The sequence below is a fragment of the Miscanthus floridulus genome, chromosome 2 (assembly GCF_019320115.1).
Source record: "Miscanthus floridulus cultivar M001 chromosome 2, ASM1932011v1, whole genome shotgun sequence".
NCBI classification, from domain to species: Eukaryota; Viridiplantae; Streptophyta; class Magnoliopsida; order Poales; family Poaceae; genus Miscanthus; species Miscanthus floridulus.
This window is the reverse complement of record NC_089581.1, coordinates 158128242-158151732: the sequence shown is the minus strand read 5'-3', so window position 1 is coordinate 158151732 and position 23491 is coordinate 158128242.

Genomic DNA, 23491 nt, shown 5'->3' with positions numbered 1-23491 from the left:
GAGACGACGTGCGCAGAGACTAGCTACGAAAGGGCACAGTTGAATTCCTAGTCTTTTGCTAATGGTAGAGAAAATGCCGTACAAAGGAGAGTGTACAATTGTAGGAGTGATCTGGAATATGTAATAGCTGCTGATTCTTGCAGCAGCATAGCAACTTGCGAATTATTCAAGCGACAAAAAGGGAAACAACAGCGCACAATTTGTGACCATACATGATACATATCACGTGCTACAAGAGAACATGGGTACCATATCCAGACAAAATGACATACACTGCCGTGTGCTTGACACTACCTCCATTCTAAAATATAGAGATTTTTAGCTGTCCCTAAGCTAAAATATTATAAGTTATTCTAGTTTTCTAAATATATAGCTTTTGCTATATAGATATATATTATATCTCTAGATACATAATAAAAATTTATATATCTAGAAAAGTCAAAAGACTTACAATTTGAAAACGGAAGGAGTTGGGGTGGTGGATCAGGCAGAGCTTTATTTGGTCGAATCGAAGGCACGGAGTAGACGGTGAGGCACACGGTGGTATGGAGATGAATTTAGCTTCTCCACACCCTAAATTAGGGCTGGTTTGGTAGGTAGGCTTCAATGGTTTCGGCTCCCACTTCCCTCGGCTCTAGGTCTTCCTGCTTCTCACCTGAAAAATACCATTTGGCAAAGCTTCTTCATTTAGCTCTAGCTCCATCTCGATGACTGTCAGAGAGGAGGGGCGGCGTGGGTGAGGAGAGGAGGCGTGATCGGGCGATGCAACGCAGGCAGAGACGAGGGGGCAGCCCCAGTGCCCCATGAGCGAGCGCTGAAGACGGCACAGAAGTCCTAAAGTGGAGGGAGCGATTCCGGGCGTAGCGCTGCAGAGTGGTGATGTTTTGGCAGCGCTCCATAACTTCTCGCGTGAAGCAAGATCAGCGGAGCATTGCTAAACAGAGCCTTTATTTCATCCTCTACTCGCTCATTTTTTTTTCATAGTATTTTAAAGACATATTTACATGATGTAATTTGTAACAAAAAAAATAGCTAGTTACGTAGTTACATGGCGTAAAACGTCGCTTAATTTGGAAGTGGAGGATGGAGTACGTATTGGGGCTTCTTGCATTCTTCTCTTTCTTTTCCTCATTCCTATTATTACACAGGTGCCGGTGGTTGATTTATCGGACTGAAACAAGGCCAGCAGCAAATAAAGGGAGCTAGATTTAGCTGGTATTTAGATCCGGTGATTAAAATTTAGGAAGTATGTCGGAAGGATATTATATGGGGTGTTTGGATACTAATAAAAAATAAATTACATAATTCGTCAGTACTCCACGAGACGAATTTTTAAGCCTAATTAATCCGTCATTAGCACATATTTACTATAGCACCACATTGTCAAATCATAGGTTAATTAGGCTTAAAAGATTCGTCTTGCAAATTAGTCGTAAACTATGCGATTAGTTTCGTAATTAGTTGTAACACTTGGCGTTACACTGTACAGCTTTTTGCTAAAACATTGCATGAGCATCATACTTGTGTGTAAATGTGTGTAATATAGGATATAAGGCAATATACGGAACTTGAAACGTTCAATTGAAACATGAAACGCATGTTACATTTCATGCCGCATTGTATTACTTAGGGTTCTAAATGAATTTTTATGGAACAAAAATGCTATAGAACGCATATGCAAAGCTTTAGTAAAGTTTGTCGCATGATCTTCGTAGGTGACGTGAAATACGTACGGTAGAGAACGGGGGCTCTTTTGCAAAAGAGACAGCCGCGCGTGGGCTCTACCGCGGGACGCATAGCAGTGGGCAGCGTCCGCGCGCTGCTGCGTGCACGCGCGGGCGGGACGCCGGGGTGGGCCGAGCCGTTCGCTCTGTGGAATCGAGTTTCGATTTTCCAGTAAAGTAATAAAGGTGTATTTAATTTCATTATGAGCTGATCTTTGTAAAATTGTAGAAAAATCTGTAGGTGTCCAAAAATAGTAAAAAAATTATTAGGTTCACAAAAATGCTATATATCTGTTGGTATAGTTGGTTCACAGTTAGATGTTACAATAATAGGTTCATAAATTCAAATTGGAATTCTTAATATTAGTTAGCTTAATATTTATAGGAATTTTTGTGGCAAACCAGTGATAACTTTAGACATAAAATTTTTACAGTAGACTCATGAGATTATTATGTACTTGCTGTAAATCTTGTAACCCTAGAGTAGTTTGATAAATAGAGTAGCTATTATCCTTGTTTTATCATATATAGAGTAAATCGGTATTAGGAAGTAAGAATATCCTTTAGTTGCTATGGTAAGGTATGTCATGCTTCAAACTTGTTAGTGGTAACCGTAGGTAACTTAGTACCTTGATCGGTAGCACTAGCTTAGTAGTTAGATAGATGTATTTTTATTTTAAGAGTTATTGTTGCCGTATTACTAAGTATTGCATCATCATTTCATGCATGTAGATCATGAGTTAGTAGAGTTCGTGCCCAGTAGACGAACAGAGTTACGAGGAAGTCATTGAGGAGTATGAGGAGGAGATCCTCGTGTAGGAGAGAGCCTCGGAGCCTTTTGGAGCTGACTTTGCTAACCCGTCGTCTGCCCAAGGTAAGCCCCGATGCATAACCTATATTTTATGATCAATGAATATATATATATGATGTGCATTTACATTACAGACATTTTATGGAAACTACATGCATAAATATATCTACCTATGAGTTTTACTAGTACAGGTCGAGTAGCTGCTATGCTAAGGATATTGGTAGCGTGAGTAACCTGCCGTTACTCATAATAGGTGATAATTATGATTACTCATGATAAAATGGTGAAAAGGAAAATGATGACCGAGTAGGGATATGGTTGGGTACTGGTGGGTGTAAGAGGTTGTGTCCTATGGCCAACAGTTTATAGCTTGGTTACACTTTTTCCCTGTCTGTATCGGTTAAGGACTAGTTGTTGCATAAGTCTTGAGGCAAGTCACAGATTTATTATCCCGAGCACATACTTGGGTATGGGCGTAGGGAAGACTCGTTGCTCTCTTATTGTGGAATCCGGCTCTTTCCGGACCAACTGATTGGAGGTGGGGTGGTGGAGGTCCTTGCACCGCACTGAGTTCGGGACTCAGAAGTGAGGACGTGGAGTCTAAGTTTGGACGGGGACCTGGACACCTAGGACAGGAGGGTGATGGGTTAGTCCTACATATGCCTGGGGCACAAGCGGGGCGTGTGTTTTTGGGAATACCCAGCTAGGGGGCATTGATTCGCGAATCGACGGGCAATCTGATACGGCTTGTTTTTGGGTCTAGCACCGTAGTAAGAACTGAAAGATGGAAGATGATAAAATAGAACTGATTGCTGAACTTCTGCTTGAAAGTAGAACAGGTGCTTACATAGAATGGCTAGATAATAAATCAATACAGCTATTAATAATAATATAAATAAGGACTCGCTATTAGTATTACTTTCTGTAAAAGGAAACCAGCAAACCATAAAGCTCATCATATCCTTTGGAGTCTGAAATTATTCCCACTAGTCGGATAAATCTTGCGAGTACATTGTGTACTCAGGGTTTATTGACCCCTATTGCAGGTAAGACATGAGGAGTACCTTTGTGTGGAGGATTCATCTGGTGGATACAGACGGATCCTTGTTCTTTATCGCTAGATGTTATTTTGATTTCCACTATTTAATATTCCGCACTCTGATATTTAGCGATGTAATAATGAATTTCTAAGAACTCTGGATGTATGAAATGGATTAAGCATTATAACTCGTTCTTATTATTGGATCCTTGGGAAAATGTGGATCTTTCGGGTTCTCCCTTTGGGTGTGCCCGATGGATACCGCCCGTTGTAGCTTGCTTTCAGGGCTCTAAGTGTCTGGTGGAAGACAAGCGCCTCCGTAAGTATGTTATTTCGGGCGGTTCTACCATAGTTGGTACAAGAGCCAATATTGGGTTACGAGTTCATCACTCTTTTTCAAAACTTAAAAATTTAACCAACAAAAGTTTTACGAAAAGTAGGATACGATTAAATTATGTAAATAAGTATAAGCCCTAGCAATATAGCCTATCTAGGATAGCGGCACTGGTTTTATCTAATCAGTTTTCTGTAGGTACACTAACTAACGTTGCGTAAGAAATCGCTTAGTATACAGAAAGTGAGTGTACGATGTGCCAAAAATTTTATGAATGCCACTATATTTTAGCTTGAGTGAACGAATAGGCCGAAGCATGCATCATGATAATAGGATCTTGCTTAAACTAAAATCCCCCTACACATATAATTAGATTAGTAAAGTGATAGGATTACTAAAAGAATGTTTTAACAAAATGTGTTGTAATTTCTCTAATCCCTTGCTTCTAATCAGGAATGTTGTTTTAAATGGATGGTTCATATCTCTTACAGATCAATCTAAGGTTAGTACGTGGGAGCACTAGTGCTGGGGCGGCTCACGGTCTTGGCGAGGGCTAAGACGAGAGTGGTTGGGCCAATGAGCACAGCAACGGGGAGAGCTAGGAGGCTCCACTTCTGGCTCCTCATCCTTTTCTGCCATCGCCACCACCACCACCAATGACTCACGTCGAGATGATGGCGGAACTTATGGCTGCTCGCCGTGAGTCAGCCCGTGCCATAGAACTAATGGCACAAGCTGTCGTTGGCTTCGCTCGTGGAGGCTACGGGGGTAATGGTGGGAACGGGGGTGGTGCCCGCCGTCTTGAGGGACTCTCCTCTTACCAGGATTTCCTCAAGACCCACCCACCCACTTTCACAACGATAGATGAGCCCCTGGATGCGGAGCACTAGCTTCACATTATGGAGCAGAAGTTTCTGTTGCTCAACGTGGCCCGATGAGCAGAAAGTGCGGTATGCAGCACAGCAGGTTGTTGGGGTCTACGAGTGCATGGTGGGATACCTTCCATGCCATGCAGTAGCTAGATCACCAGGTGACCTAGGCAAGAGTTCACCACAATATTCAGAGAGTTCTATATTCCTACTGGTGTCCTCAATAGAAAGCTGACCGAGTTTCCTAGAACTGCGACAATGAGAGTATGACAGTGATGGACTACGTCAATAAGTTCAATCACTTGTCCTAGTATGCTGGCATTCATGTGGACATTGACGAGAAAAAGAAGGACCACTTCTATCTCGGCCTCTCTTACATCCTTCAGGAGAAACTATACACTAGGAACTATCAGACCTTTGGGACAATGATGAATACTGACATCAGCCATGGAGGGCTTGCAGCAGGATTCCTAGGCAGAGTGGAAGAGGAAGCGGGTGGCTACGGAGTCTTCTAGCCACCTTCATACTCAGAAAGTTTAGGTTGTCCGACGAGTGCCCTATCAATCATTAGGTGGGCATTCATTTTGGTTGTCCCAGCATACTTCTTAGACTTCTTCCACATAGTACCATGCACCCACTCAGCAGGTGCAGCCCCAGTAGCCTTAGGGACAGCAGGTCCCACCTTGCCAAGGATTGGGGAACAAGCCTGGCGCTTGTTTCAAATGTGGCAAGGATGGACACTATATCCGAGAGTGTCCCTAGAACCAGCCAGCCCAGTCTGCTCAACCATCGACAAACTCCTAGGCTAGTCAAGCAGGACGGTGATCAAGAGGAAAGTGCTAACCAGCCGATCTAGATAGGTGAATTTCATGGATGCTGAGCAGATATTGCAGCAGGAACCGGTGATGGCTAGTATGTTTACCATCGATTCTCATCTAGCTTATGTGTTGTTCGATTCTGGTGCATCACATTCCTTTATGAGCATGGGATTTATAGACCGGCATAATATACCACTTATGGCTATACCGTATGCCCTATAGAATCCAGTACTGTGGGTTCACAAATGTGCATTAATACCCAAATGGACATAGTAAGCTTGGTATTAGCCACCCACACTTACCAGCCTATAGTTCATGGTACTGCTTGGGCAAGGCATTGATGCAATCCTTGGAATGAATTGGTTACGAGGTGTATGGGGTAGTCTTGGATTTGAAATAGGAGAAGTGTCGAGTTACGGACTTCCTTCTTCTAAGGATAGGATGTCTCTTCTTGTACCCTCAGATCTAGTCTTACCTGTTGCTGCCCATGCTGAAGCCTCTCCTGACCTTACCTCCATTCCAGTAGTATGTGAGTTCCTAGGATGTATTTTCTAAAGATCTACCTGGGTTGCCACCGGACAGAGATGTGGAATTCTCCATTGAGCTAGAGCCTGGTATCGCTCCTATCTCCCGACGCCCGTATAAGCATGGCTCCAAGAGAATTGGCTAAGATGAAGAAGCAGCTGGAAGAGTTGATGGAAAAAGATTTCATCTATCCTAGTTCTTCACCATGGGGTTGCCCAGCCATTTTTGTGAAGAAGAATGATGGCACTCTGAGGATGTGTGTGGATTATCGTCCTCTTAATGCTGGTAACAATTAAGAACAAGTATCCTTTACCCTACATAGATACTTTGTTCGATCAGCTAGCTAGGTGCCAAGGTGTTCTCGAATATTGACCTCCGTTCAGGCTATCATTCAGATCAAGATCAGACCACATGATATACCAAAGACAACTTTTTTACTAGGTATGGGTTGTATGAGTACCTAGTGATATCTTTTGGTCTCACCAATGCTCTTGTATTCTTCATGTACCTGATGAATTCAGTCTTTATGCCGGAGCTAGACAAGTTTGTGGTAGTATTCATTGATGATATCCTGATATATTCTAAGAATGATGAAGAGCATGCCCAACACCTTCGGATAGTACTGGCTCGACTAAGAGAGCACAAGTTGTATGCTAAATTCAGCAAGTGTGAATTTTGGTTAGAACGAGTGTAGTTTTGGGGGCATGTGTTGACACCTGACGGCATTTTAGTAGATCCCAGCAAGGTGCAAGATGTGTTGAATTGGAAGTCTCCCAAGTTTGTGCACCAGATTCGCTAGTTTCTTGGTCTAGCTAGGTACTATCGGTGTTTCATCCCGGATTTTTCCAAGATAGCTCAGCCAATGACCAAGCTACTCCAAAAAAAGCTAAGTTTGAGTGGAGTCTAGCCTATGAAGAGGCCTTCCAAGCTCTGAAGACATTTTGACCACTGCTCCTGTGTTGGCCCAACCAGATATTGACAGACCCTTTGATATATATTGTGATGCCTCAAAGACAGGGTTGGGCTGTGTGCTTATGCAAGATGGGCATGTGATAGCTTATGCTTCACGCCAACTGAAAAAAGCACGAAGTGAATTACCCCACTCATGACTTAGAGCTGGCTGTGGTGGTCCACGCTCTAAAGATTTGAAGGCATTATCTGTTGGGCAACTAAAGTGCATATCTTTACAGATCACAAGAGCCTCAAGTATATTTTCACTCAGTCTGAGCTGAATATGAGGCAAAGGAGATGGTTAGAATTGATCAAGGATTATAATTTGGAAGTCCTATTATCACCCTAGGAAAGGCCAATGTTGTAGCTGATGCTTTGAGCTGAAAGTCACATTAGGTTGAGGAAACACCTTTATCTCTCAACCATGCAGAGGTGTTGGCTCACATTGCATTGACCTCAGAATTGCTGTAGCAGATTATTCTAGAGCAAAGGAAAGACCCTGAAGAAATCCCTCACATCAGGAAATTGATTGCCAAAGGGCGTGGCCCTCACTTTAGTGTTGATAAGCATGGAGTAGTGAGATACAAGGATAGACTGGTGGTTCCATCCAATGAGGAGCTAAGAAGGAAGATTTTGAGTGAAGCCCATCATTCAAAGTTGTCTATTCATCCTGGCATCAACAAGATGTACCATTACCTGTGCCACTTGTATTGGTGGTCTAACATGAAGCAGGACATCACCCTAGTATGTCATGGAGTGTGACACTTGTGGGAGAGTTAAAGCAGATCATATGCGTACTCCTAAGATATTTGCAGCCCTTGCCCATTCATGTTTGGAAGTGGGAAGATATCTCCATAGGACTTTGTGGTGGGTTTGCCTTGCACATCTAAGGGCTATGATTCTATTTGAGTCATTGTGGACCGTCTCACTAAGTACGGCTCATTTTATCCCAGTGGACACCAAATATACAGCCAAGAAGTATGCGAAGATATATTTTGATTAGATTGTGACCCTACATGGAGTTCCCCTTACTATCATCTCTGATAGAGGGTCAATTTTTGTCTCCCATTTCTGGGAGCAACTACAGCAATGCATTGGTACCAGTCTCCTCATAAGCTCCGCATATCATCCACTAGACTGATGGTCAAACGGAAAGGGTGAATCAGGTGCTCGAGGATATGTTGAGAGCTTGTGCCATTTCTTTTCCTGAGAAGTGGGATGAATGCCTGAAGTTTGTTGAATTTTCTTATAATAATAGCTACCAAGAGAGCATTCGTATGGCACCATTTGAAGCTCTGTATGGCAAGAAGTGTAGGACACCTGCTTAACTAGGGTTGAAGTGGGAGACCGTGGATACTTTGGGCCAGAATTCATCAAAGAGGCTCGAGAACAAGTCACCATTATTTGGAGTCACTTGAAGGCAGCTCAGAGCCGACAGAAGTCTTATGTGGACAAGCGAAGAAGGCTTTTGCAGTTTGAAGTTGGGGATTATGTGTACCTCAAGGTGTCTCCTATGAGAGGGGTGCATCGGTTTGGTGTCCATGGCAAGCTAGCTCCTCGATATATGGGTCCCTACAAGGTTTTGGCACAGTGTGGCCCAGTGGCGTATCGTCTCCAGCTTCCCTGATATCTTGTCTATGGTACATGATGCGTTTCACGTCTCATAGTTAAAGAAATGTCTACTGAGTTCCTGATGAAGCTGTAGAAATTGAAGGACTTCCCCTCTAGCCTGATTTGACTTATGTTGAGCACCCTGTCAAAATCCTAGATGAAAAAGAAAGAGCGACCAGAAATAGTGTGGTAAAGTTCTACAAGGTGTAGTGGCAAAACCACTCTGAGGATGAGGCCATGTGGGAACAAGAAAGATATATACTGAAGCATTACCCCCACCTTCTCTCTGGTTCTGATATGTAGTTGTTACGTTGAAATGTACTTTCTATCTCCTTCTCACACTAGGCACATGAAATCTCGGGTCGAGATTTTGTTTTAGGGGGTAGATTTGTAACACCCTCGGTGTTACACTATATAGCTTTTTGCTAAAACATTGCATGAGCATCATACTTGTGTGTAAATGTGTGTAATATAGGGTATAAGGCAACATACAGAACTTGAAACGTTCAATTGAAACACGAAATGCATGTTACGTTTCATGCCATGTTGTATTACTTAGGGTTCTAAATGAATTTTTATGGCACAAAAATGCTATAGAACGCATATGCCAAATCTTTAGTAAAGTTTGTCGCATGATCTTCAGTAGGTGACATGAAATACGTACGGTAGAGAATGGGGGCTCTTTTGCAAAAGAGCCAGCCACGCGTAGGCTCCACCGTGGGCCGCGTTTGCGCGCTGATGCGTGGGTCATGCCGGGTGCCATGCTGTGGAATCGAGTTCCTGATTTTCCAGTAAAGTAATAAAGGTGTATTCAATTTCATTATGAGATGATCTTTGTAAAATTGTAGAAAAATCTGTAGGTGTCCAAAAATAGTGAAACAAAAATTGTTAGGTTCATAAAAATGCTATCTATCTATTGGTATAGTTGGCTCACAGTTAGATGTTACAATAATAGGTTCATAAATTCAAATTGGAATTCTTAATATTAGTTAGCTTAATATTTATAGGAATTTTTGTGGCAAACCAGTGATAACTTTAGCCATGAAATTTTTACAGTAGACTCATGAGATTATTATGTACTTGCTATAAATCTTATAGCCCTAGAGTAGTTTGATAAATAGAGTAGTTATTGTCCTTGTTTTATCATATATAGAGTAAATCGGTATTAGGAGTAAGAATACCTTTAGTTGCTATGGTAAGGATATGTCATGCTTCAAACTTGTTAGTGGTAACCGTAGGTAACTTAGTACCTTGGTCGGTAGCACTAACTTAGTAGTTAGATAGATGTATTTTTTTAAGAGTTCCTGTTGTCGTATTACTAAGTATTGCATCATCATTTCATGCATGTAGATCACTGAGTTGGTAAAGTTCGTGCCCGTGGACGAACAGGGTTACGAGGAAGTCATTGAGGAGTATGAGGAGGAAATCCTCATGCAGGAGAGAGCCTCAAAGCCTTTTGGTGCTGACTTTGCTGACCAGCCGCCTGCCCAAGGCAAGCCCCGGTGCATAACCCATATTTTATGATCAATGAATACATATATATGATGTGTATTTACGTTACAGGCATTTTATGGAAACTACATGCATACATATATCTACCTATTAGTTCTACTAGTATAGGTCGAGTAACTACTATGCTAAGGGTATCGGTAGCGTGAGTAACCTGTTGTTACTCATAATAGGTGATAATTATGATTACTCATGATAAAATGGTGGAAAGGAAAATAATGACCGGACAGGGATATGGTTGGGTACTGGTGGGTGTAAGAGGTTGTGTCCTATGGCCAACAGGTTATAGCTTGGTTATACTTTTTTCCTGTCTGTGTCGGTTAAGGACCGATTGTTGCATAAGTCTCGAGGTAAGTCACAGATTTATTATCTCGAGCAAATACTTGGGTATGGGCGTAGGGAAGACTCGTTGTTCTCTTGTCGTGAAATCCGGCTCTTTCTGGACCGACTGATTGGGGATGGAGGTCCTTGCACCGCACTGAGTCTAGGACTCAGGAGTGGGGGCTTGGAGTCTAAGTTTGGACGGGGACCTGGACACCTAGGATAGGAGGGTGATGGGTTAGTCCTGCATATGCCTAGGGTACAAGCGGAGCATGTGTTTTTGGGATACCCAGCTGGGGGCATTGATTCGCGAATCGCCTGGGCAATCCGGTATGGCTTATGTTTGGGTCTAGCACCGTAGTAAGAACTGAAAGATGGAAGGTGATAAAATAGAATTGATTGCTCAACTTCTGCTTGAAAGTAGAACAGGTGCTTACATAGAATGGCTAGATAATAAATCAATATGGCTATTAATAATAATATAAATAAGGACTCACTATTAGTATTGCTTTCTACAAAAGGAAACTAGCAAACCATAAAGCTCATCGTATCCTTTGGAGTCTGAAAATTATTCCTACTAGTTGGATAAGTCTTGTGAGTACATTGTGTACTCAGGGTTTATTGACCCCTGTTGCAGGTAACACATGAGGAGTACCTTTGTGTGGAGGATTCATCTAGTGGGTACAGACAGATCCTTGTTCTTTATCGCTAAATGTTATTTTGATTTCTGTTGTTTAATATTCCGCACTTCTGACATTTGGCAATGTAATAGTGAATTTCTAAGAACTCTGGATGTATGAAATGGATTAAGCATTGCAACTCATTCTCATTATTGGATCCTTAGGAAAAATGTGGATCTTTCGGGTTCTCTCTTTGGGTGTGCCCGACGGATACCGCCCTGCTGTAGCTTGCTTTCGAGGCTCTGAGTGTCTGGTGGAAGACAAGTGCCTCCGTAAGTATGTTATTTTGGGCGGTTCTACCACATTAGTCTATATTTAATACTCCATGCATATGTCCAAACAGTTCGATGGGACAGCGACTAAAATTTAGGAGGAGCAACCAAACACCGCTTAGCTTTGAAGGAATCAATCTACCCTCCACCCATGCATGGCAATCATGTGAAACCATCTTTAAAGCTGAGACGTGCTCACTGCGCACGCTCTTTCGTACCAAATCCTTGTCCATGGCTTTAGCTTATACTAAAACCCATGCATGATATAGGGCCTGTTTGGCATAGCTCACAACAACTTCATGAGCTTGTTGTGGGCTGTATTTTTTGCCAAACATCCCTTTTCCAAAACAGCTTCATGGATGAAGGTGTTTTTCTTCCTCTCTCACAGAGGAAATGGGATAAGAGAGAGCTAAAAAAACTAGCTTATCCTAGCTTTAGCTGACATATGCGGGGCCCACTTGTGGGGTATAACCTAGGTACCCACAGGCAATGGACATGGGCTGCACCACCAGGGGAGGTCCATCCCATAAGATCAAGGCCTGGTGCTCAGCTCTAGGTCGGCGTGCACCGCAAGGCAATTAGAAGAATCTTGAAGATAGAGAAGGACCTATTCGGATATGATAGATTTTGTATTCCTTATAAATACTTACCATATAGCTGAATAGATCTAGATCTAACCGACTTGTAACCATGCCCCCAGACTATATAAGGCGAGCAGGGATCTCCCTCGAAATCATCTCATATTCAATACAATACAACAAAGACACATGACGTAGGGTATTACGTCGATCAGATGGCCCGAACCTATCTAAATCATTGTCTCTGCGCCTTATGTCACCATTCGGTTCCTATTACGCGCACCTCCACGGATCAGCTACTACCGTGGGTATATCCCTCGGTAGACTGTCGACCAGATTTTGTCGACGGTGGCATGCCAGGTAGGGGTGTGCATGCAGATTTCATGGCCAACCAGATGGTCACTTTTCCGAGCTCCATGGCATTTTCCAAGCCGAGCCAGATCTTCACGGTCGGATCCATGACTTCGATCATCGACCCCGACGACAATGGGGAGATCAGTAAATGTACACTTCACCTAGTAGCGAGTGTACTGTTTTTCCTCTTACTGGTCTTTAGCTAAGCTGGGAGATGGTTGTGTGCTTGGCTAAGCTGGGACTTCAGTTATTCTGATTAACTGATCGTTGTACTTCTTTGATCCTAACACCAGGTGCATTCTTCACCTACTGTCAAGCTCGGGGACTATAATGTATACATTACACCTTGCGGCGCATGTATCAATACTAACATCCTCTTTGCATAAGTCATGAATGATGATCATCTGACTTCGTCAACGAAGCCTAAGTGTGTACACTTCACCTAAGGTAGATGTCTCTGGCAAGCTCCGCCGCTGTTTTCTCCACGATCAACTGGTCGGACCGCTAGGTTCATGTCCTTCGTCGCCAACCAGCTGGTCGGACTGTTCAGCGCTCACTTCTACTTGGCGCTCACTTCGCCGCCGACTAGTTGGTTTGGTTGCTCGGTGCTTAATTTTTTGCCAACCAACTGGTCAGATTGTTTGTCGCATTCATCACCAGCTAAGTAGGGTGTTCAGATTTCTTCACCAACGGCGTCGGCAGCAACTTGGCGTCTCGCGGTATTCCTGCCAGCCTACGATGGGATTCTACGTCTCGGGGCAATCTGCGGTAGCTCGCGACGAGGTGCTGAGTCAAGCGGTGCCCTTCTCTCGACGTTCGACGGCGTGCCTTCCTGCCCTGTACAATACCGACCAATCAGGATCGACAACCACGCACGGCGCTCCTATTCATGCCATCGGTGGAAGCATCAAGCGGCTTCTACGTAGGAACCGTAGCACAACCTCAAGCAACAAAGGAGGACGTACAGTGCTATGCATTAATTGGCTTGTATATATGGGAGTATATATATACACGCTCAGCATGCATGCATGGAGAGGTCGCAAGCACAAACACGCCCCGTGGCTTGTTGACAAGCTAAGTCCTATTCCTTTCTTCCAATTTAGTACTGTATTGCATGTTTATGTCTCTGTGTATCTACATACGCTTCTATGGTTATTCATAGCAGCGATCATCCTCATCTTCCATCACGACTCATCGAACCTCACCCTCGACTACCACTATAAGTCCTCTGCGTAGACGCGAGCTGGATATTATATACGCCGATTACTCTACTCCACCGGCTATTAAAGTGCCATGTCACATCGTCTCTCTGACCAGATTGAATGCGACTACGACAACGATCTCTCTATATCTAATCTGTCTAAGGCCGACTAGTGGCATAAGGACGACGTCGCTCGTACTACTCGTTCTGATCGCCTGCCGCGTCGCAAGGATCACCGTGTAGAACGACGCTATGACGACTGCAACCGCTGCCAGTGACGACAGGCTGAAAAGCTCGAGGGCCGGGCAATTTCGTCGATGCCGACCAAATAACGTCATACGCCACCGATCAGACATTTTGACTAAAGCTAAGTACCTCTACTATATCTGCATTTAATACAGCTTTCTCCAATTATTTTCTACGAGTTTTCGCCATGCTTCTTTAATTATTATTTCTTCGGTTATTTTCTATAATTAAATGTCTCCACGTTTAATATCTCCGTGTTTAAGATGTTCCATAATGCAATATCTGACCAGTTGATCGGACTGTTCGGCGCTCACTTCTACTCGGCGCTCACTTCGCCAACCAACTGGTCGGATTGCCTGTCGCTTCATCGTTAGCTACGCTTAGGGAGAACCAGATGGGAATTTTCCATCATCATCACCATCTGCGGCGACAACCCGGCTCCATGAGACGGTGATCTCAACTCAAGGTTTCGAGGCGCATCGCTCTTCGTAAGAGTTCTCCGGAGGTCCAACGCTGCGCTTCGTCGGCACCAATCAAGGAGACGGATACATGCAGCAAGCCAGCAGCATGCTAGGTCAACTTCAAGAATTCGGCTGCATCACCCGATATCGACTCGTCATCATCCTTCGGCGGCGCTCGTCAGCCCTCATCGACGGCTCGCGTGGTCCTCGCTATCGACTCGATATTATGAGGCAACTCACGGCGACGCATTGTGATTTTCACTAAGATCAACATCAACAAGCAAACGGACGACAGTATTATTTATAATACCATGCAAGATAAGTAAGCAGACCATCACGATGTTTTGACTGCATCTACATACAAGCCTCGAGCATGTATGCAAGAAATAAATTCCCTTGCTACCAATCTACACTCACAAAACGTGACTCCAACGTTATCAATACGAATGAGCGAAGTAATGGTTTTTTCCATTGAATATTCTAACATATATATAACTTTGTCTACCTTGATAACTGTCAACAGCAACGACAAGCCCTGTGCCTTCTCCATTTATTTTCTATATTTTTTCTTAAATTACTTATTTCTCCATGCTAAACATCTTTAAGATGGCATATACTATCACCATTCAAATCAGACTGCGCCATTGCCTCAGTCGGACACGCTCAAGGGCTTCATCTCCCCACGCAAATTGACTCCGTCAGGCTCCAATTACGCTTGTTTGCCTACGACTCTGCGTAGCCGCTATGCTGTCGTGCCGCCGAGCCGTCGAGCCACCGAGCCGCTCGAGCTGTCGAGACGCCAAGCCGCCGTGCCACTCGAGCTGCCGAGCCGCCCGAGCCGCCAAGCGAGCTACTAAGCGAGCCGCTTCAGTCGTAAGCACTCTCCACGGTCTCCATATTTTGCCACGGTCTCCAAATTTCACCACGGTCTCCAAATTTCATCATGGTCTCCAAATTTCGCTAGGTCGCCAAATTTTGCCACGGTCTCCAAATTTCGCTACGGTCTCCATATTTCGCCACGGTCTCCATATTTCGCCATTGTTCTCCAATGTTCTCCATGTTCTCCAATGTTCGCCATAGTATAGTGCTAAGCACTCTTCAAATTTTACTCCAATGTTCAGTGCTAAACATGGGGATTTCATTCTTTTTACAAATATGAACAAACTTCAAATAAACATAAACTGCTCTGCGGGGTATAAAATTCACTGATACATTGCTCCCGATAAACTCCGCTCTATTTTCTTCATCACCGAGTTTATATATTTTATTTTTAAATTATGTACTTACCCGTCCTACATATTTGTATTGCAGGATCATCAGTCTGGGTGGTCGCACCATCTGGCCTTCGGATTTCTCCGTCGATCAACTGGTTGGACCACTAGATTCATGACTTCGCCGCCGACCAGTTGGTTGGACCTTTCGTCATTCACTTCTACTCGGCGCTCACTTCGTCGCCGACCAATTGGTTGGGCTGCTCGGTACTTGATTCTTCGCCAACCAACTGATCGAATTGTCTGTCATTTTCATCGTTAGTTACGCTAGGGGCTCGCCAGCTAAGTTGGGGACTTCGTCTACCGATTCGCTTGTTGGCTTACTACGTTTTGCCGCTGCTGCATGTCAAGGTTTTCCATGCTGTCCAGATCAGGGTGCTGATCTTGGGCGGCACGTCAGGGGCTTTGATAAGTATATATATATATATATATATATATATATATCGCAGCAATCTAGTGCTTAGCACTTTCCGTTTTCTCCACGTTTTATCGCCGGCACGAGAGCTAGCGCGGCTGCCGGGGGCGCTCGCAGGCGCATTCTTGGCCGGGCGTGGGCCGTGGAGGAGGGGCGCGGGCCACTAGGAGAGGCCACCCTGGGGGCGTAGGCCGATGTGATGGACGTCGCCGTGAGTAAGAGCACATCATCAGTGGTGATGGCGCACCGGATCTGGTCGAGGTTGACGACGATGGCGCGCTCGCGGCCCAGGACCATGGACGGGTACACGAAGAGCGGGTCGAGCAGGCGGAGGTCCCGCGTAAGGAGGTCGCAGCGCCACATAATGGTGGCCTTGTCGATCTCCAGCGTCTGCACAGAGGCTGTGGCAGCCTCGACGGATCCAACTGCGCGTGCCGCCGCCCTGCTTCTTCAGGTTGGGGACGTCGAGTCCCCCTGGGAACGGTGGCCGGCGGACCCCAGGGGCGCGAACAGGAGCGCGGGAGAGGAGGCCAACGCGACGTGGGACGGGTACGCGCGGTAGAGGAACGGTTGTTTGACGGAGTCCCCGACAGCGGCCCCGGTGGCGGCCATGGCGCCGTCATCGCGGCCTTTGTTGCGATGCGTAGGAAGCAAGAAAAAGAAAAGGCTAAGGGTATTATAGTAATTGTTCCTACTGAAGTTGTTTTGATCTGCCATGTGAAGCTATTTTGCCAAACAATTTTTTTAAAAAACAGCTCAACTTCGTACCGAGAGCTGCTCATAAAGCCATTTTAAAAAAAACAGCTTTATTAGTGAAGCTGAGTTATGGGCCCATATTGTACCCGGCTATATCAGTTTACAATACCATGTCGGCGTGTCGTCCTACATATGTGAAAACTAAAAAGAATGTATGTAGTAGAGAGCTATAGAACTGTCCAAACTACTGTGTTATCATGATTTGGCTCACTCCTGAATAGTACATGAAAAGTATTTCGTGACAGCTTGAGAACAAACTAACCGTACAAGCAGCAGTCTGTGCACCGTGCACGTAAATACGACCCGTTCGGTTGACCTTATATTCGATTTGTTCGATTTTTTTAGTTGAAATAGTATTTTTCCCTAGTAACAATTCAGCCAGAATCGTATTTTTCAGTCAGTTTCACCTAAAATTCTGACATTAATTGAAACAGTATTTTTCTCTCATAACATATCCGTGTTTTTCAATCAGTTTCGCGTGAAATTCTGGCAGCCGATATGTTGCCTCCGATATCGATCGGCGATTGGTGAAACGTGCACATGCATGCACAGTCACTACCGGAGACTGTGTATTTACCGAGTGCTCCGCCAATTACCGAGTGTGAAAAGTCGGGGCACTCGGAAAACATTATTTACCGAGTGCCAACACTCGGAAAACATAAACACCCGGTAATCAACCTCTTTACCGAGTCAGCACACTCGGTATATTTAGACACTCGGTAAAACTACAATTTTACCGACGGGGTGCACTCGGTAAAAATGGTCACTCGGTATTAACGTGCCACGTCACCTAGGACAGCAACCGTGACCAGACGGCGTCTAGGCATGACATGTTTACCGAGTGTTATGATCATACACTCGGCAAACATGAAAATTTTACCGAGTGTTGGGCCAATACACTCGGTAAACACTATATTTTACCGAGTGTATTGGCCCAACACTCGGTAAAATTCAACCAAATTTCTTGTTTTTCCCTTCATTCTTTTTCCTCTATCCACATATGGTATTTAGTACTCCATTCCAAAATATGGTGCTTATTTCAATTTATTTACTATATTTCACAAAAGTTTCATTCTTTATGAAAATTAGGAACATATCGTGTGAATTTAATTGTAATAATTAAAATCGAACTCGATAAATCACAAGATTGGAAGAATTAACATTGAAGCATACATCTATGTTATAGAAAAAATTTCATAACGTTTTGGAAGTATTTTTACATTCGTCGTTGCCGAACCGGTACATCTCCCAAAGAGACGCTAAACATTCACAATGACGAGTAGGATTTCTATTAAGAGTGAAATTCAACAATATGATTTGAACTTGGAATTTTTAGATAGTAAATAGATGACATGAAATAGTTCGTGTGAAAGTTTGGTGAATTTTAGGATTAAATTAGCATTTTTTCTTTTTTGTTTTGCATGAAATAATGGATACAGTTACCGAGTGTGACGTGAAACACTCGGTAAAGGTTAGCCACGGCCCACTTCTACCACGGTTGCTTCTGTTTACCGAGTGCCGTAGATCTGGGCACTCGGTAATGTACCAGGCTTATGTTTACCGAGTGCCGTAGATCTGGGCACTCGGTAAACATGTACCCCACATGTCATTGGGCTGCGGTACTTGAGTTTACCGAGTGCCGTACATCTAGGCACTCGGTAAACAGAAACATTCAACACAGCCTTTTCTCCCTCAAATCGTGCACAGACGCGCACACACACACCGCACACGCCTCCCCACCGCCGCGGCCGCTGGCCTCCTCCCCTCCACCACCGCCGCCACCGGGCGGTCCCCCACAGCTGCCGCCACCGGAGAGACGGAGAGAGAGACAGCGGCACCGGCGCACCGGACGACGATCCCCTCCGCCGACGCCGCCCCGTGCTCCCTCCTTCGCTCCCGTTCCCGCGAGGTGGGGTGGGGTGGGCCCCAGCAGCAACGGCGACGGCGAGCACTCTCTCCCCTCCACCACCGCCGCCACCGGGGGAGGGCGGTCACCCGCCGCCACCGCGGGACTGCCGCCGCCGCGGCCGCCTCCTCCCCTCCAAGCTCCGGACCTGCTCATCTGCTGACTGAATTAGGTAACACACCACTGCTCCCATGCATCCGCTTGGCATTACAAAACTAGACAGCACAGCTTCATCACATCAAAGGGCTTATTCTCTTGATTTGGATTTATTTTACCACCCTTTTATTGTCGTCCCCATTATCTGGAAGCAACACAACCTAGTCCACTACTCCATCAGTTTATTCTAGTGCTGGCTAGCTGCTGGCTTAGGACATGGGTCATTGGGTCCTGCCTGCTGTGCCTTCAAAGAAATCTGAGTGCTCTCTGCACCGAGCTCCCAGGAAATCTCTGCCCACTGAAAATTGTTGAACTATCACAGTGAAAATAATCAGTTGAACAAAGTGAATCTCTTGGTAGAGCTGGAAATGGGCTAGACCGTACATGGTTGTATCAATAACTATTTAAGCACCAAGATCAAATTAAGTTTATTCATGTTCTGGCCTTTCTGGATGAATAGGAAGAACTCGAATAGGAGGAGCACTCACCTGTAGTATGAGTAGGTAGATGTCGGAGAGCCCAAGTATCTCCAGTTTGGCAGCTTTTTAGTAGTAAAATTACAGTACCAGGACTGTTGAAATAGAAGAGGGCTTAGTTACGCAAAAGTGAGTGGATAAACAGCACTATAGTCATATAGTGAAGAAACCAAAGTAACAATCCACCCACTCAGGAAATGGAAGCAATAGTAAGCTCAAAAATTGACATCTAACAAATTAGGAAAAATCGAAGATGCAACATATAGGTGCCCCATTGCGTCATTACATCATCTACATTGAATGTAACATAACAGAAAGAAAAAGAAGTAAAGATGGAAATACAAGTGACCACGGAAATACCTGAAACCTAGCAAATTGCCTTTATTGGGCAGTCATAGTCCTCATTGCGGTTTCAGCATATTTCCTCAGTGCCGGTTGCTTTGGCCAGAAGATCTCTCATTGCCGGTTGAGCATACATCCACATCTCTACTATAAATTCCATCCTTTCCACTAGAGAATAGTAGCTGAACCCTGTACTCCTAGCTGCCGTTCCATCCTTTCCACTAGAGAATAGTAGCTGAACCCTGTTCTCCTAGCTGCCGTGCAAGTATTTCTAAGGCTGCTATGTACACCACTTCAATTACAATCCTTCTTCAAATGTTGAGGGATCAGAGCACACGCTTTCCAAGGTTGCTTATGGTAGGACCTAGGAATCATAGAGGATTGAGTGGCGACCCCAAATTGGGAAAGGGAGAATGGTTAGCCCACCACTCAGGGTGTGACTCCGTGGTTGGTGGACGCAGAAGACAAATAGCCAGAACCTTTTTGCAAATCTAGTAACCAGGAAAAGGGTTGCCAGCCAACAGTTTTGGGTGTGCCAACTTTCCCAGCGAACAGGATTTCACTGAGGTCCTGTCACGCAATAATAATTTTGACAGCAATACGTGAGGCAGAGATTGACAGAAGAAAGTGCCCGTGCTAGTATGTCTAGTGGCACAAGTGCTTCTACCATGAGGCTTTAATATGTTAAAAAAAAGTTAAAATGATTCAGGAAAGGAGCTTTTTTTTCCAGATCGTTGCCACTACCACAAACTGTGATGTGAAAGATACTAATTACAAAAGGGGGAAAAGAGAACTTTTTGGGCTGCCTAGCTATCCTAACGTGGGACTTCATGAAGATGCCATCCCCAGCTAATAATGGAAGATCCCTCTAATGATATCAGACTCAGTGGCAAGCATGTAAACCTGAAATGTTCCTTTCGTGGACAGACCCCCACCACAAGCAAATTCTACTGTGCGCAAACCTGATGTGGGGCACTGAATATTAGCGCACATTAGACTTTGATGTGGGCAAAACTCTAACAAGATGACCTGATAGGTACCCAAAATATCCTCCCAGTACTATTGTGAGTTTGACAACAATAAAGGACCACTTTGCCACTGAACTTTCATTTCCATTGTTCATAAGGATGCACTCATGAAAAGACCACATGAAAGTGTCCTAGATAGTGAGAAACAGCTCTATCTTAACAGTACAACTACAGTTAAGCTGTGCCAACAATCAGTACTGTAAAACCTGACAATTCTCAATGCACATGGTTAATTTCCTATAAATAATGCACAAGTAGCATCCATGTATCTTGAATTAGATAGTGGCCAGTATGACTTAAACTGTAACATTTTTAGGGTAACTAATACTAATGGCATTTCATATTAGCATCCATACTAATGGTACACTCGGTAAACTATATTAGGAAAAAATATTTGCGGAATTGTTTTAATCATGAAAATGGTTATCTGTTTACCGAGTGTTACTGGTACACTCGGTAAACTATATTAGGAAAAAATATTTGCGGAATTGTTTTAATCATGAAAATGGTTATCTGTTTACCAAGTGTTACTGGTACACTCGGTAAACTATATTAGGAAAAAAATATTTGCGGAATTGTTTTAATCATGAAAATGGTTATCTGTTTACCGAGTGCTATGTCTAACACTCGGTAAACGACGTCGTTAACGGCAAGCTTGGGGACTGACGACCGTCACGTCGTAGTTGTTTACCGAGTGCCGGCTTAGCACTCGGTAAGATTTATTCTCCGAGTGCCCCGTTAGTTGACACTCGGTAAACTAACTTTACCGAGTCGTTGTTTACCGAGTCATGTTTACCGAGTGTGGCACTCGGTAAACAATTTACCGAGTGTTTATCCATATTTGCCGAGTGTTTATCACACTCGGTAATTAATCAGTATCCCGTAGTGAGTAGGCCATAGGTCCGCGGTCCGCCACCTTGCGATTTGGACGCACGTCGGTGGTCACGTCCCGGCCGGGCCAAAGAATTTTGGGGCTGCGAAGAATTTACGAAGAATACGAAGGAATGAATTTATAAGAGAAAAATATTATTCTAAATAAAAAAAGAAACGAATCAAATTGAATTTAACAGCACATAAACGGGGTCTTTTACGTTCGACACAGAAAGCAAGGCCGGAGGAACGCCAGATCCGATCAGAGCGCACCCAGGGATCCATTGCCTCTCCAATCCACCACCAAGCTCTGGCCTTCCCTGTCCCTTTGCTCCCTGCGAGTATCCTATTACGCCTGTTGGTACATGTAAACTGCACGACGGAGTACATGTGAGCCGTGCGTTCAAAGCTACTAGTAGTACCAGCACTTGCGGTCTCACTGTCCCCCACTTTGCCACTTCGCGCGGTGAGCAGCGTGAGCTCCAGGGACCAGGAAAAGCAACTCACACTCACACTCACACTCACACTCACACTCACACTCACTCCACTCGGCAATGGCATACGAGAGTTGAGCCCTGCCCCTACTGTTGCAATTCCAAGGTTAGATCTCGGAGCCGCAAGTTAAAAGCACCAAAGATAACCTTTTAGTTCTCCTTAATTATTGTACTGATTTGAAAATTTTCGACATATATTGTTATAGTTAGTATCAAATAACATGATTGTATAGAGAAAAAGGCTAGACATGATGACCATACTTACAGATGGATCTTGACTAGAGACAGCGGTATAATATTAGGGTCACATCAGCGGCGGATCCCGGAAAAAATTTAGAGGGGTTAAACAAAAGTGCGACAGCAACATACCTCCGACTGCTGCTCGATCTTAAATCTTAACTCCTCCTACACGATAAAACTTTGCCTGAAAATTTATGGAGGCTCCAGGGCTGCGGTATCAATAGGGGGCTGGAGCCCCCTCCCGGCCCATCGTTGAAGCCGCTCCTGGGTCACATCACAAAGATCCAAAAAATGATTCATAGACAATCATCATTAATAATGAATGTACAACTATTGTGATCGGGCATGGAGAACATTATTGTAAATTGTTTTACATATTATTTAATTTAAAGTATAAACGAAATGAATCATGTAAACATACTTAACGTGCATACAGCTCTAGAAAATCCACATGTTTGCTAAAGATAAAGCTCCGTCAAACAGAATCATGTATTCAGTTCGTGACTCCGTCAGTAAAACACTGTTTCGACTGAAAAATAGGCTCCGTTCGCTGGTCTGAATTTTGGCTGAAACTGGCTGAAAAATACTGTTCTGGCTGAATTGTTGTGAGAGAAAAACACTGTTCCAACTGAAAAAACAAGCCGAACAAATCGAATATGGGGTAAGCCGAACTGGGCCTAAATCATATCAAACACTTTGTACCATCGGTTGTTTTATTAATGTCAATGTTGTTTAGTAGATTACTATTTTAGATCAGCGTTCTTGGGCCACACACCAAAAAAGTATATTCTACACTCAGGTTAAAGATAGTAGTATTTCGATACAGCTCAATTTTTATATACTAATTTTTTTTATATATTTGTAAGTACATTAAACATACGAGGTACTAATTATACAACACACGTGAAAAGGAGAACAGTTTGGCACGTTATATTTCTATACTTGACATGTTCAACACGATCTCAAAATACACAAGTTTAACTAGCAAAGTCTGCTAGAAACATTACTAATGCAATAATGCATAATTCCTCCGTTTTAAATTATAAGTCATTTTAACTTTTTATTCACTATTTTGCTAATATCTAGATACATCGTAAAATGAATTTATCAAAAAAGTTAATATGACTTATAATTTGGGACTGAGGGAGTAGTAAATATATATACTTTATGAAATCACATTTCGAAACAAATATACTCATAGTATTCTGAAACACCTAAGATCAACACATGAAA